This window comes from Aotus nancymaae, unplaced genomic scaffold (assembly GCF_030222135.1).
Source record: "Aotus nancymaae isolate 86718 unplaced genomic scaffold, 86718_ANA_hifiasm-v0.15.2.pri h1tg000014l, whole genome shotgun sequence".
NCBI lineage: Eukaryota > Metazoa > Chordata > Mammalia > Primates > Aotidae > Aotus > Aotus nancymaae.
In genome coordinates this window covers 117066707-117081636 of record NW_026988425.1, presented here as the reverse complement: position 1 = coordinate 117081636, position 14930 = coordinate 117066707, and positions in this window count along the sequence as shown.

The following is a 14930-nucleotide window of genomic DNA, read 5'->3' as shown; positions in this document are numbered from 1 at the left end:
AAGATAAGAACAAAGACTGAACTCATGTAATGGAACAGTCATTCCATCAATTCTTCCAGTTCTTCTCTTGGGCCTCTGGTAGGACTGCACTTCTTCACCTCTTTGAAAATATTGGTGGTTGGGTGACCTGCCAGTGAAATGTGAGAGTAGGTAACATGGTCTTACACCTAGTCAGAAACTCTCCTTTTTCCTCCAATATACTGATGGGCAGTGTCTCCAATGTGGCTGTTAGCCTGGTTTTAAGTGTGGGGTAATAGGGAACAGAGCTCCCACAGAACTCATGATGAATATGTGGTATGAAAGAGAAATGAGCCTTTGTTGTTAAAGCCATTGAGAAATTGGAGTTGCTTGTTACCATGGGTAACCTGACTTATCTTAACTGATACACTCATATACCACTGTGTCCTCTCCACCTAGGTTTGGGAAGAAGCAGAAATCTCATGCCAATCAGGGATCTGGCTGACCACTTAACAGCTGATCTCACATAGGAATTGACACTCTCTTCATGCTACTTGCAAATAGTGTTTATCCATTTATTAGATAATATTGTCTATTTATTACACACCATGTGATAACAAGACTGTGATAGACACTGTTTGTTGGGTATTTCAGTTATTTCCACGAGTACTTGGGTGATAATGGAATAGCCCAAAGTAAGCCCAGACTAGCAGCGTTTCCTGTGTCTCATGATCAGGGAGCATGCATGCAGAAAGACACTTGAACAGGCAGCATAATCAAACTCATATGAAAGGAATATAAAGTAGAAATCATTATAAGAAAAAAAGAAGATACATAACATACTAACTCTAAGGGTCAAACCAGTGAGTTTACTTGAAGGTAACCCTTGGTTCTAAGCACCCTGGCTTTTCCAGTGAGGAGGAAGATTAAAAGCATTTTGTAACTCTCTGAAGGAATAGGGCTTTTGACAGTACTGTGTGTGGAAACCAGAGCTGTTGCATTGATTTCCATGCAAGTGATTAAGGTTTGTGCCTGAAGGAGAGGGTTAACTGAGGGAGGAGGGCACCAAGTTATGCTCAATGCCTCTCCTTGTTTGTAGTACTTAGAACAAGAAAGAGTCCTACATTCAGATCAAACCCATCTTGATTCAAACATGGGCATCCTCACTAACTAGCTGTGTGATCCTGGGCCAGATACTTAACCTCAGTAAGCTGTGGTTCCTTTGTCAGATAAGTGAGGATAATCACAGTATTGATACTATAAGGTAACTATGCAGCTAAATGAAATAATCTGTGCAAAACATCTGCAAGGGCCCGGGCTCAATCTGAGTTGGCTATTTCCCTCCTTCCCTTGCTCCCTTCCTCTCTCCCTGCCTGCTTTTACCCTCCCCTTTTCCTTCCTCTCTTCTCCCCTTCCTCCTTCATTTTTTAAAAATGTTTTTGACTGAAAAAAGAGACATGTCACAAAGAAAGTGGTCCTCAGAGCAGTGAACAATGGGCCCCTCTTGCTTTGCCACTTGATCCTCCTTCAGAATCCCTGCCAGGTTTGCTTTTCAAGACCCTTCGTGTTCTCTCATCCCCCTGTTGCATCCCCTGTAGCCATAACACGAGGAAGACTCTCTTCCCAGGGCCTCTTTGATATGTTTGGTAATATATTATTTAAGATTACTCTGAGTGCATCACTGTTCTGGGGTATGTTTGTATTCTCTGTTTTTAAAGAAAATAATGTATGAAAACTCCCAGTGACAGGCTGGCACAGTGTGGCTCCTCACTTTATGGGGCAAGCATTATTATTTTATTCCCACCGCTTCACCTTACCCTCCATTACCCTTACCACGATGCCATTTTGCTGCCTTTTCAGGTATAGCATGCTACATAAGGACCAGGTTTAAAGTTTCCCTAAGACAGAAAACAGCCCTAGAACCCCGTGCTACATATTAAAGGGGAAGCGTTAACAGAGCAGTTCTATTAATTTACACAATTGATAACTGGTTTATTTTTTAAAAGCACATTTCTGGAAGCATGGATATGCAGTGATTCCACATATATCTCTTAAATTTAGAATAATCAGAGTGGTAAATGACATTAAACAAATTTTCTATTCACCTTCAAATTCTAATACAGGAGCAAATCAGAGACATGCACCTAGTACATTATTCATGGTAAGTTAACAGCCGCTGCTGCAGCAGCCTGGTGAATCAGAGACCGATGGACATTCATGGTTCCCATGGGGTTGGCTCCAGCGATTTTGTTTCTAGGGATATGGGGTCTGATAAGAGAGATGGGCTAAGAGGATGAACTCAGATGCGCATGACATTTTTAATTTATTCTTTGTATTGTAAAGGTCCTTCGGTCATCACTTTCTAATCTGGCCAGAGGCATTGAAGAAGAAGAAATAGAAAGAATAACCTTTAGTAAACTGGAATATGCAAAAAAAAAATCTTTTGTGAAAAACGAGTTACAGGAAATATGTTTGAACATTATTTAATGAGGATCATTTCAATTACTGGCTTGTGTTTATTTTGTATCGAATAAATTTGCCTTAAACATTCCTTGGTCCTAAGAATTGTAGGTGGTGTCTTATGCTATTGAAATTTGATTTTTATCAGAACTGGATTTTAGAGATGCCCTGGGGTGACAAATTGTTAAAAATACTTTTCCTTTTCCCTCTTCCCTGATGACTGTAGAAGTGAATTCTCATCCATGGATCAGTGGCCGTGCCTTTGTACCTGGTCATGGAGAATGTTAGCTCAAATAACAGATTCTAAAATGAAAAATGTGAGTTTCTTTAATCCATTCTCCCTCACATTCTTAATACAGAGTGTATGTGGATTATCCATGTATTTATGGAACATTGTAAAATGAGTGCATGTCTCTCACGTGCCAGGCAGTATTCTAGGCACTCGGGATATGTTAGTAAATCAAATAGACAGAGATCTGGCTCTCATGGGCTATCTACAAAAGGAGACAGAAAATAAACATAGCTGCAAAATAATGAATTATATGGAACGGTAAAAAGTGTAAGTACTATAGAAAAGTGAAAATCAGAACAGGAAAAAGAGATCAGGAGTGCCAAGTAAAGAAGTTTTAGTTTTAAATACTACAGCAGGATAAGCCTCACTGCAAAGATGACCTTTGAGCAAATGCTTGGAAGAGTTTAGGGCATTAGTCACGTGATTATTGAGGGGAAGGGCGTTCCAAGCAGAGGGAATAGGCAGTGCAAAAGCCCCGAGGTAGCTGAGCATTTATCATGTTTTAGAAGCAGCAAGAAAACTAGTGTCCCTGGAAAAGAGTGGGCAGGTGGGAACAAATAGGAGATCCATTAGGAAAAATAAGTGCCTGAATGATCAGGGGCTGGAAGATCATGTAGGTTGGTCCATGAAGGATACTGAAAAAACTTGCTTTTACTCCATGTGAAATGACAAGTTAGTGGAGGGTTTTAAGCAGAAGGATTTCTCCAAAAAAATTTTTTTTTTTCTGCTCTTGGATTGATGTCACTTTGCAATTCTTAGATATGTCAACAAATTTATCAGAGTTCAGCCACAAACTACAGAAAAATGTGCTAATAGTGTCAGAGGAATACCATTTTCCCCTAAGTAGCAAGTTTTCCCAATATTACTGGGTGAATATTCATTCATTAACTGTGCGATAAGCACAGAACACGGAGTTATTTCCTTTTATTTTGCACATTACGCTTGGCTTAGGAATTTTGTTTGAATGTTATTTAACGTAAGCCTAAAACAAACCAATAAAAACTATATTAAATCCTGCCTTTATTTCACTCTCTAAACCCAAACTCGGGTCTTTAATTGCACAAAATAATTTTATTGTGAACCATTAATTTTATAAGATGTGAGTAGATAATAGCAAAAATAATGAGTTTTGTAGTCAAATGAATTTGGCAAACTTTGCTTTCTTAGGCTATGAATTATCTTCTGATTTACAACTTCAGCTACATTCCCTAAGTTTTCTATGTAATAATTTTGTTCTTGTGATTTATAAACATTCTTTCATAGCAAATCTTTATTCTTTAAGAAAATATGGATGTTCAACTACTTTTTGTTTTTCTTTTTCTCTGAGATGGAGTCTCTCTTTCTTGCCCAGGCTGGAGTGCAGTGGCACGATCTCAGCTCACTGCAACCTGCACCTCGTGGGTTCAAGTGATTCTCCTGCCTCAGCCTCATGAGTAGCTGGGATTACAGGCACCTACCACCACTCTGGCTAAGTTTTGCATTAAAAAAACTTTTTTTTTCATAGGTTATTGGGGAACAAATAGTGTTTGGTTACATGAGTTAAGTTCTTTAGTGGTGATTTGTGAGATTTTGGTGCATGCATCACCCGAGCAGTATACACTGCATACAATTTGCAGTCTTTTATCCCTCACCCTCTTCCCACTCTTTCCCCCTGGATCCCCAGAGTTCATTATGCCATTCATATGCCTTAATTTTTGTATTTTTAGTAGAGATGGGGTTCTACCATATTGGCCAGGCTGCTCTCAAACTCCTGACCTCATGTGATCTGCCTGCCTCAGCCTCCCAAAGTACTGGGATTACAGGTGTGAGCCACCGAGCTTGGCCCTGTTTGGGGTTTCTGTTTCCAATTTCATTATTAATTTCTAGCTTTATTTTAACTTATTAGAAATGCAGTTTTTCTTATTTCACATTTTTAGGATTTGTCTATTTTAATGAAATAATGTATCCATTTTTGTGCATGTCTTATTTCTAATAACTTTTAAAAGATACATTGAGAATTCCATGTCATTTCCAACCAACTCATTTTTATTATCATCATAACTGGTAAATGAAGTAAGAATCAAGCATTTATACTGTTGTTTAAAAAATATGTGAAATGTATGAATGTCAGAGTTTGGGTTGACAGATAAAATACAGAATGCTTAGATAAGCAACTAACAGTTTTAGTGTAAGTGTGTCCCAAATATTGTACTTATACTAAAAAATTATTTGTTGTTTGTTTGAAACTCAGCTTTAACTAGGCATCCTGTTAGTTTGATAAGTCTGGCAACTCTATTCTGGGTAATGAAATAGGATTGATGAGGGAGCAGTTTCTCCTTATAGAAATGTTACAGTGAAATAATGAGGAAACAATGTTACTATAAAAACACCACTCTTGCCGGGCACGGTGGCTCCATCTGTAATTCCAGCACTTTGGGAGGCTGAGGCAGGCAGATCATGAGGTCAGGAGATGAAGACCATCCTGGCCAAAATGGTGAAACCGTGTCTCTACTAAAAATACAAAAATTAGCTGGGTATGGTGGTGTGTGCCTGTAATCCTAGCTACTTGAGAGGCTGAAACAGGAGAATCGGGAGGCTGAAACAGGAGAATCGCTTGAACCAGGGAGTCGGAGGTTAAAGGGAGTCAGAGGTTGCAGTGAGCCGAGATCGCACCACTGCACTCCAGCCTGGATGACAGACTCTGTCAAAAACAAAACAAAACAAAAAAACTCCTTTGTGAATTTTAATGAATAAATTAATCTAGGCAAAGAATATCAGTGGGTGTTAACATCACCAGGATAAGCCAATCATTTTGTATGCTGTTAATTCCAGTAGACAAACGCTAAGAGCCTTGTACTGTCACCTTGACAAAAGTACATTACTGTGATAAATCCTAGGTCTTACTCGGTATAGAGCATCCAGTAAGAGATACTAGCATCAAGTTGGGCCCAAGAAAACTACATCCTTAATGGAAAAATCAACAAGGAAGAAAAGGAAAACCTGCCATACAAAAGGAGACATCCAAGAGATTTGACCATCTTGAACTTGTTGACAGAGAGAAAAAACATTCTTCCACTACACACATGATCAAAAAATAGGTGATCAGCAAACCAATCAATCATTAAGTGTTCTTTGAAGGAAGCAAATTCAAACTGTGCTTCAGGGTATCCCCATAGACAAATTTCCACAAAAAATGAGGTGTTCACAAAAAAAACCAAAAGACACAGAAGTAAATAAGCCACCATGACAAAGCTTCAAAATATATTAAGCATAACTAAGAAGATTAAAAAAGTAATTTATAATCATGTTAGGAGATTTTAACAGAGTTCTCTCTGTAATTAACAGATAAAAACAAAAAATTAATAAAGATGTATAATATTTGGATAACATGATTATCAAATGGAATCTAATTTGTACACATAAAATACTGCAACCAATAGCTGCAAAACACATAGTTTTTTCAAGAACAGAGACAATGCTAACCTGTTAAAAAATTATTTTGAGCCACAAGTCTCAACCAAGAATTGAAATCTTTTAGAATATTTTATCTTACCACAGTGAAAATAAGCTAAAAATCAACAGCAAAAAGAAAATGACTAATTCTTTAGATTAAAAAATACATTTGAAATAATCTATGTATCAAGGTGGAAATTAGAAAATATTTTGAATGGAATACTATAAAAATGATAGGATGCAGCCAAATGTTCATAGAGAGGGAAATATATAGCCTTTGCAGCAAATACTTAGAAAAAATGTCTAAAAATTAATTGTCCAATAATCTATTGTAGAAAAAGATCTGCACATTTAATATTTTAAAAAGTAGAAGCATGAAAATCATAAGATAACATAATAAAACAGAAAACTAACATATATTAAAGAGAGTCAAGAAAGCCAACATTGGTATTTAAGAAGTCTAACACAATTAACTCTGTGACAAAAATGATCAAGAACTCATCCTTTTTATGGCTGCATAGTACTTCATGGTGTATATGTACCACGTTTTCTTTATCCAGACTATCATTGATGGGCATTTGGGTTGGTTCCAAGTCTTTGCTATTGTGGGCAGTGCTACAATAAACATACATGTGCCTGTGTCTTTATAATAAAATGATTTATATTTTTTAGGTTTATACCCTGTAATGAGATTGCTGGGTCAAATGGTATTTCTAATTCTATATCCTTGAGGCATCGCCACACTGTCTTCCACAATAGTTGAACTAATTTACACCCCCACCAACAGTGTAAAAGCCTTTCTATTTCTCTGCATCCTCTCCAGCATCATTGTATCCTGATTTTTTAATGATCACCATTCTAACTAGTGTGAGATGGTATCTCAGTGTGGTTTTGATTTGCATTTCTCTAATGATGAGTGGTGATGAGCTTTTTTTCATATGTTTATTGGCTACATAAATGTCTTCTTTTGAGAAGTATCTGTTGATATCCTTTGCCCACTTTTTGATGGGGTTGTTTTTTTCTTGTAGATTTGTTTAAGTTCTTTGTAGATTCTGGTTATTAACCCTTTGTCAGATGGGTAGATTGCAAAATTTTTTCCCATTCTGTTGGTTGCCGGTTCACTCTAATGATAGTTTCTTTTGCTGTGCAGAAGCCCTTTCATTTAATTAGATCCCATTTGTCTATTTTGGCTTTTGTTGCCATTACTTCTGGTGTTTTAGTCATGTAGTCCTTGCCTATGCCTATGTCCTGAATGGTATTGCCTAGGTTTTCCTGTAGGTTTTTATGGTGTTAGGTCTTATGTTTAAATCTTTAATCCATCTGGAGTTAATTTTTGTATAAAATGTAAGGAAGGCATCCAGTTTTAGCTTTCTGCATATGGCTAGCCAGTTTTATCAACACCATCTTTTATATAGGGAATCCTGTCCCCATTGCTTGTTTTTGTCAGATTTGTCAAAGATCAGATGGTTGTAGATGTATGGCATTATTTCTGAGGCCTCTGTTCTGTTCCATTGGTCTATATCTCGGTTTTGGTACAAATATCATACTGTTTTGATTACTGTGGCCTTGTAGTATACTTTGAAGTTTGTAGCATGATGCCTCCAGCTTTGTTTTTCTTTTTGCTTAGTCTTGGCTACATGGACTTTTTTTTGGTTCCTTATGAAATTTGAGGTGTTTTTTTTTTACAATTCTGTGAAGAAAGTCAATGGTAGCTTGATGGGGATAGCATTGAATCTATAAATTACTTTGGGCAGTATGGCCATTGTCACGATATTGATTCTTCCTAACCATGAGCATGGAATGTTTTTCCCTCTGTTTGTGTCCTCTCTTATTTCCTTGAACAGTAGTTTGTAGTTCTTAAAGAGGTCCTTCACATTCTTTGTTAGTTGCATTCCTAGGTATTTTATTCTCTTTGTAGCAATTGTGAATGGGAGTTCACTCATGATTTCACTCTCTATTACTGGTGTATAGATATGCTTGTGATTTTTGCACATTGATTTTGTATCCTGAGACTTTGCTGAAGTTGCTTATCAACTTAAGGAAATTTTGGGCTGAGATGATGGGTCTTCTAAATATACAATCATGTCATCTACAAATAGAGACCATTTGACTTCCTCCTTTCCAAATTGAATACCCTTTATTTCTTTTTCTTGCCTGATTGCCCTTGCCAGAACTTCGAATACTATGTTGAATGGGAGTGGTGAGAGAGGGCATCTTTGTCTTGTGCCAGTTTTCAAAGGGAATGCTTCCAGTTTTTGTTCATTCAGTATGATATTGGCTGTGGGGTTGTCATAAGTAGCCCTTATTATTTTGAGATACGTTCCATTGATACCTAATTTATTGAGTTTTTAGCAAAAAGGGCTGTTGAATTTTATCAAAGGCCTTCTCTGCATCCATTGAGATAAACATGTGGTTTTTGTCTTTGGTCCTGTTTAGGTGGTGGATTATGTTTATAGATTTGTGTATGTCCAACCAGCCTTGCATCCCCGGGATGAAGCCTACTTGATGGATAAGCTTTTTGATGTGCTGTTGCATTCAGTTTGCCAGTATTTTATTGAGGATTTTCACATCGATGTTCATCAAGGATATTGGCCTGAAATTTTCTTTTTTAGTTGTGTCTCTGCCAGGTTTTGGTATTAGGATGATGTTGGGCTGATAAAATGAGTTAGGGAGGATTCCCTCTTTTTGAATCATTTGGAATAGTTTCAGAATAAATGGTACCAGCTCCTCTTTGTACCTCTGGTAGAATTAGGCTGTGAACCTGTCTGGTCCTGAGCTTTTTTTGGTTGGTAGGCTATTAATTGTTGCCTCAATTTCAGACCCTGTTACTGGTCTATTCAGGGATTCACCTTCTTCCTGGTTTAGTCTTGGAAAGGTATAAGTGTCCAGGAATTTATCCATTTCTTCAAGATTTACTGGTTTATTTGCATAGAGGTTTTTGTAGTATTCTCTGATGGTAGTTTGTATTTCTGTGGGATTGGTGGTGATAACTCCTTTATCATTTTTATTGCATCTATTTGATTCTTCTCTCTTTTCTTATTAGTCTGGCTAGCAGTCTATCTATTTTGATAATCTTTTCAAAAACCTAGCTCCTGTATTCACTGATTTTTTGAAGGTTTTTTTGTGTCTCTATCTCATTCAGTTCTGCTCTGATCTTAGTTACTTCTTGTCTTCTGTTAGCTTTTGAATTTGTCTGATTTTGCTCCTCTAGTTTAATTGTGACATTTGGGTGTCGATTTTAGATCTTGCCTCGTTTCTCTTATTTTCCTTTTTTAAGAAAGGTTCTTGATGTGTTGCCCAACCTTGTTTTGAACTCCTAGGCTCAAGTGATCCTCCTGCCTCAGCCTCACAAAGTGCTGGTATTACAGGTGTGCGCCACCTCACCCAGCCTACATGAATAAATGCATAAAGGAAACATCTGCATGGTCTAATACCTATGGAGAAACTGAATGAATAATTTCAAGTTATCCCACTACGAAAATTACAAACCAGAAAGATTCACTGGAATATCTATCAAACATTTATTTGAGAAATGGAACCAATATTATAGAAAATATTCCAGAAAATAAGGAGAGGGGAAGGAGAAATATTTCCTACCCCATTTAATAAGGCCAACTTAAGCCTGATACCACATCCTAACAAGAATATCATAATAAAATAAATATTTAAAAATTTTTAATATTATATTATTTTTTAGTTATACATATTATTTATGCGTAATTCTATATAGTTCAGTTTGTCTCACAAACCAGTGCACAAAAATCCTTAAAATATTAACAAATTGAATTCAGTAATATATAAAAGAATATTACATGACAACAAAGTTTAGTTAATTCTAGGAATGAAAGATTGCTTTAGTATTTGAAATCAATATACTTTACCACATTAACAAAAAGTAAATATTGTATAATCACCTTGATAGAGGTCAATAAATTCATTTGATAGCATTCAATGTATAATTTATAATATATGTTCTGATGAAGTAATATAAAGGAACTGATTTAATCTGTTAGAAGTTGTCTACAAAAAAAAGAATCATCATTATACATAATGTTGAAATGTTGAAAGCTTTCCCCTGAGACTAAGAAGGAGACAGGATGGCTCTTTTAGGCATTTCAGTTCATCATAGGCCTCTAGGACCTAATTAGCTAAATAATAGAAAACAAAACAAAAGTTATAATGCTTGAAAAGAAAAAATGAAAACTGTTATTCCTAGATGAGATGTACAGAAAATCCAAAATAATCTAAATATAAACAGAATTACTAAGGGGATTTTTCAAGGTTCCTAGATTTAGGTTTGACATACAAAAACCAATTCTGTTTTGAAGTCATCAACAACAAATTAGAAATAAAATGTACTCTTTTGATTTAGAGTATGATGTATGGTAACATGAAAAATTTCAAATATGTATAAATAATCTATCAAACATGCATAACTTTGTATAGAAGATATAAAACATCATTAAGATAATCAAATGGAAGAACATGCTATATTTGTGAAACTAAAGACTCAATATTGTTAAGATATTTTTCCCTAACCTAGTCTAAAGATTTAATATAAACTTTATTGAAATCCCAACAGACTGATTTTTTTTCATATGAAGCTTGGCAAGTTGACTTTAAAAGTTATATAAAACTGAAAAGTGCCAGGAATAGCAAAGAATCAGAACAAAATCTGAACACTTACTCTACTGACCATCAAAAGTCATTAGAAGCTATAGTAATTAAGACAATGTGTTATTACTATAAGGATAGACAAAAAGAACAATCACACAGAATAGATTGGATTTTAGATGATAATAGATAATTGTTGTTAATTTTCTCAAGTGTTTTTGTAGGTGTTACTGCTATCTACCAATTATTTCTGACTCTCTTTTTGGGCACATGGTGGGTGATATCTTACTTTCCTATCTATCTATAAGTGTGGCCATATGACTTGCTTCGATCACTGAAGCGAAAACATAATTAATGCATATTTCAAGAGCATGCTTTAAGAATCAAGGCATAATTTGTCAATCCTGATTGAAGGAAAAACCAGTACTTAGAAATGAGACCCCACCATCACAGACATCTAAAAATTGAGGTATTGGCACAGTGACTATTTGGCTGTTCCCAAAAAAACAAAAGCAAAAAATCCCAACAACAACTGGATTTGAAGCTTGAAAGATGATGAGGTAGGCAATGGTGAAAGTTTACTAAGATTGTTGCCCTTGATAACTTGAAGACAAGTCAAATAACTAACAGAATTGTAGCTGTTGCAGAAGAGGTTTGGTGGTGTTGACTGCTTTTGAGTTATTGTAAGAAGAGATGAGCTTAGGAAGAAGTGGCCAGTTTACAAGCAAGAGTAAAATAGAACCAGAGATATTTCAGAGCTTTATAGAGTAGAAAGAAGTGAATAGTTAAGCTTTCTTTGGTAGAAGATAAAACATAGAGTCAGAAATGGCCAATTAAAACTCAACCCTTTAACAAGCGACAGATCAGTGACTAAGGTTTAATAAGAGTAAAAATTGAATGAAGAGGTGGTGTGCACTTAACGGTATATCTAGACAAAATGTCTCAGATTAATGATAGTAAATGTGTGACTTTCTCATTAAAGTCTTGTAAATTTATGGTACTTTGCATTAGAAGAGGGCAAAAACTAGTGATAAAAGATATAATAAACATTAAAATATGCATAAAGAAGAACTATGGGTATGAATATTGGCACCTGGAATTAGCTAGAGTTAGAGTCAGTAGATTCAACACTTTATTATTTTTTTTAAGTGAATTACACTCTATGATGGTGGACTAAGATTTTGGATTATTCGTTACTGGGAACAGCCCTTGAATGCCTAGATCCTTTGATCAGAAAGCTGACTGAGGAAGATGCTTAACCCCTGGGAGGGCTGAGTTTCCAATGCCTATTTAGGATATTGTCATGTAAGATAACAGAACTGGAAAATTTTCTCAGAGAGAAGAGCCAAAGACCAAGAAAAACAAGAGACTGGAGAGTCCCTCCCAGAGAGGAATGGGCAAATCCTAGGAACATCCACAACCCCTCCCCAAGGCTTAACATAACAGGTGCTCAGTCTGACAGCAGAATGAGCTCTACGGTGTGTCTCCCACTCTTCTCTTTCTGAATAGGGTTGCTTATTGTGGTCATCCTGTCCTTAGCCTTTTGATGCATGTGAATGAATATTATATCTGGCAAATTCTTAGAAACATGAGCACTTGGATGAGATAAATGTGGATTAGAAATTGGGCTCGTACACTTATCTGTATCATTTTGCACAATGTAATTAAATTATCTGAAATATGATTTTCTCATCTGTACAAAGTGACTTAAAAAATAGCCTACTTCACAGAAGCAAATGAATATCATACATAAAATCTTAAGCCCGGAGTCTGATATATAATCACTGTTCCAATAAAAGGGCAGGAGCTATTATTTTAATTCTTAAACGATGCTATTTCCAGTTATATTTTCTTCTAGAAGTGTATTATCCATCTTGCTTATTTTTAAATCCAGCAAAGTGATGGAGCTAAGCTCTCAGCTTATATTTTGGACCAAGAACCAGTCTCTTTTGACCAGGTTGGGTCAAGCCATAAGAGATATTAGAATTTCACATTCTGCAGAAAGAATCTATCAGAATTATGCTTTCTTTTTCCATATTCTTGCATCGTTCCTCGTACTCTGCCGGACTTGTGTTTCTCTCACCCTCAGTAGTAGAGTTGCAAACAGTTTATAGGATGTTATGCTTTGCTGTTTTTGTAAGTACAAGTAAATGTGCGTAAAGTTGCCTGTGACATTAATCATTTAATCCCAATGTTGATACCTTTTTTTACCCCTTTCATGTTTCCCTGGGCTGCAGGCGGATAACCTAATTTAGCATAACATGCTGGCTAAGTGGGATGAAGAACAGGAGATTTAGAAAGCTGACTGCCTGTGCTCTTCATTTACTGGCTTGAGGAAAGTCCAGTTTAGGGGGAAGGGGCGTAAGTCAGTGAGGATTGAGGAAAGGGCTAATTCTGGCCAAGAAAATGAAACATCTAACAGGAGTTTGGGCTCAGTACATTGGAAGCCCTGTCCACCTTCTTATGATTTTGAAGTGAGACGAAAGAAATGAAAATGTGCAAGTCAAAATCCAGTGTATCATTAGGCTTAGGTTTTTGTACAGTTTGCAGTACTTCCTTCCATTTTACTCTACTGTGGTGGAAAAGGTTAGAAAAATGAAGACGCTAATTACAGATGTTAAAACTGAGAAAAGCTAGCAGCAGGCTTCTGACTTGAATCTTCTCAGTTTCTTCTGCTCTACAGATCGGATGTGGTTACAAAGAAGTGGTTTGTCTTCAAGTTAGAATGTTACACAGGTGAAAGGAGACTTATGTAATTTGTATGTTCACTGCAGCAGCTAACTGAGAAAGACAAAAATTGGTTTTAAAATATGCCTTTGAGGCCCTGGCTTGAGTTTTTCATAATTGGATACAAATATAAGACCCTGGAAAGGAATTACTCTGAGATTTATCATGGGATTATCTAATCATAGATTTTAAATGGCAGAATTCTGTGAGTGCCAAGAAACCACAGGATTTTAAAGCATAGTTGTGGTTACAGAAGAATGAGCTACCACCTGAATGTTGTCTATACCTGGTTATCAGAAAGCCAGATTTATTTATTTAGTCATCGATCCATCCACTTTTTTATTAGGATATCACAGAGCACCTGCTATGTGCTGGGCAGTGTTGTGGCTTGATAAAGTCCTCACCCTTGGTCCTTGTGAATGTGATCTTATTTAGAAATAGGGTCTTTGCAAATGTAATTGAGATGTAAGGTAAGGCGAGATTGTACTGGTATAGGGTCGGCAATATAACTGGTGACCTTATAAGAAAAGGAGAAGCACCATTGGACCACACAACGAGAGAGGAGAATGCCATAGAAAGACGCAGGCACAAAGAGGGATGAACGCCTTGTGAAACAGATGCAGAGGATGGAGTTATGCAGCTGGAAGTTAAGAAATGCCAAGGATTGGCCAGGCATGGTGGCTCATGCCTGTAATCCCGGCACTTTGGGAAGCTGAGGCGGGTGGATCGCCTGAGGTCAGGAATTTGAGACCAGTCTGATGAACATGGTGAAACCCCGTCTCTACTAAAAATACAAAAATTAGCCTGGTGTGGTGGTGCATGGCTGTAATCCCAGCTACTTGGGAGGCTGAGGCAGGAGAATCACTTTAACCTGGGTGGTGGAGTTTGCAGTGAGCCGAGATCATGCCATGGTACTCCAGCCTGGGCATCAAGAGTGAGACTTTGTCTCAAAAAAACAAAACAAAAAATGCCAAGGATTGCCTCCAACTCCATAAAACACAAAGAGCCATAGAAATATTCTTTCCCAAGACTTCAGAAGTATGGTCCTGCTGACATCATGGTTTTAGACTCCTAGACTTGAAGTGTGAGACAATAAATTTCTGTTGTTTCAAGCCATCCAGTTTGGTATATTGCTACCGCAGTCCTAGAAAACTAAAGCAGACTGTATGCTGGGTGCTAGGTGTACTGAGATGCACACATTTCCATCCCTCTCCTTCAGTAACTCCCAACCAAGTGGTCAGAGGCATAGATGTGAGGCAGAATTTCCATATCTGAAATAAGAGTTTTATGGAGATATTAAGTTGGTGTTAGGGAGGCCCAAAAGAGGGGCATGGGAAGGAAAGCTTTCGGGAGAGATGCTTTTTGAGTACACTTCAAAGGATGGTTAAAACTTGTCAGAAAGATAACAGGATATTATGTGGCTGCTTTAGAAGTGAAAGTTCTGCGC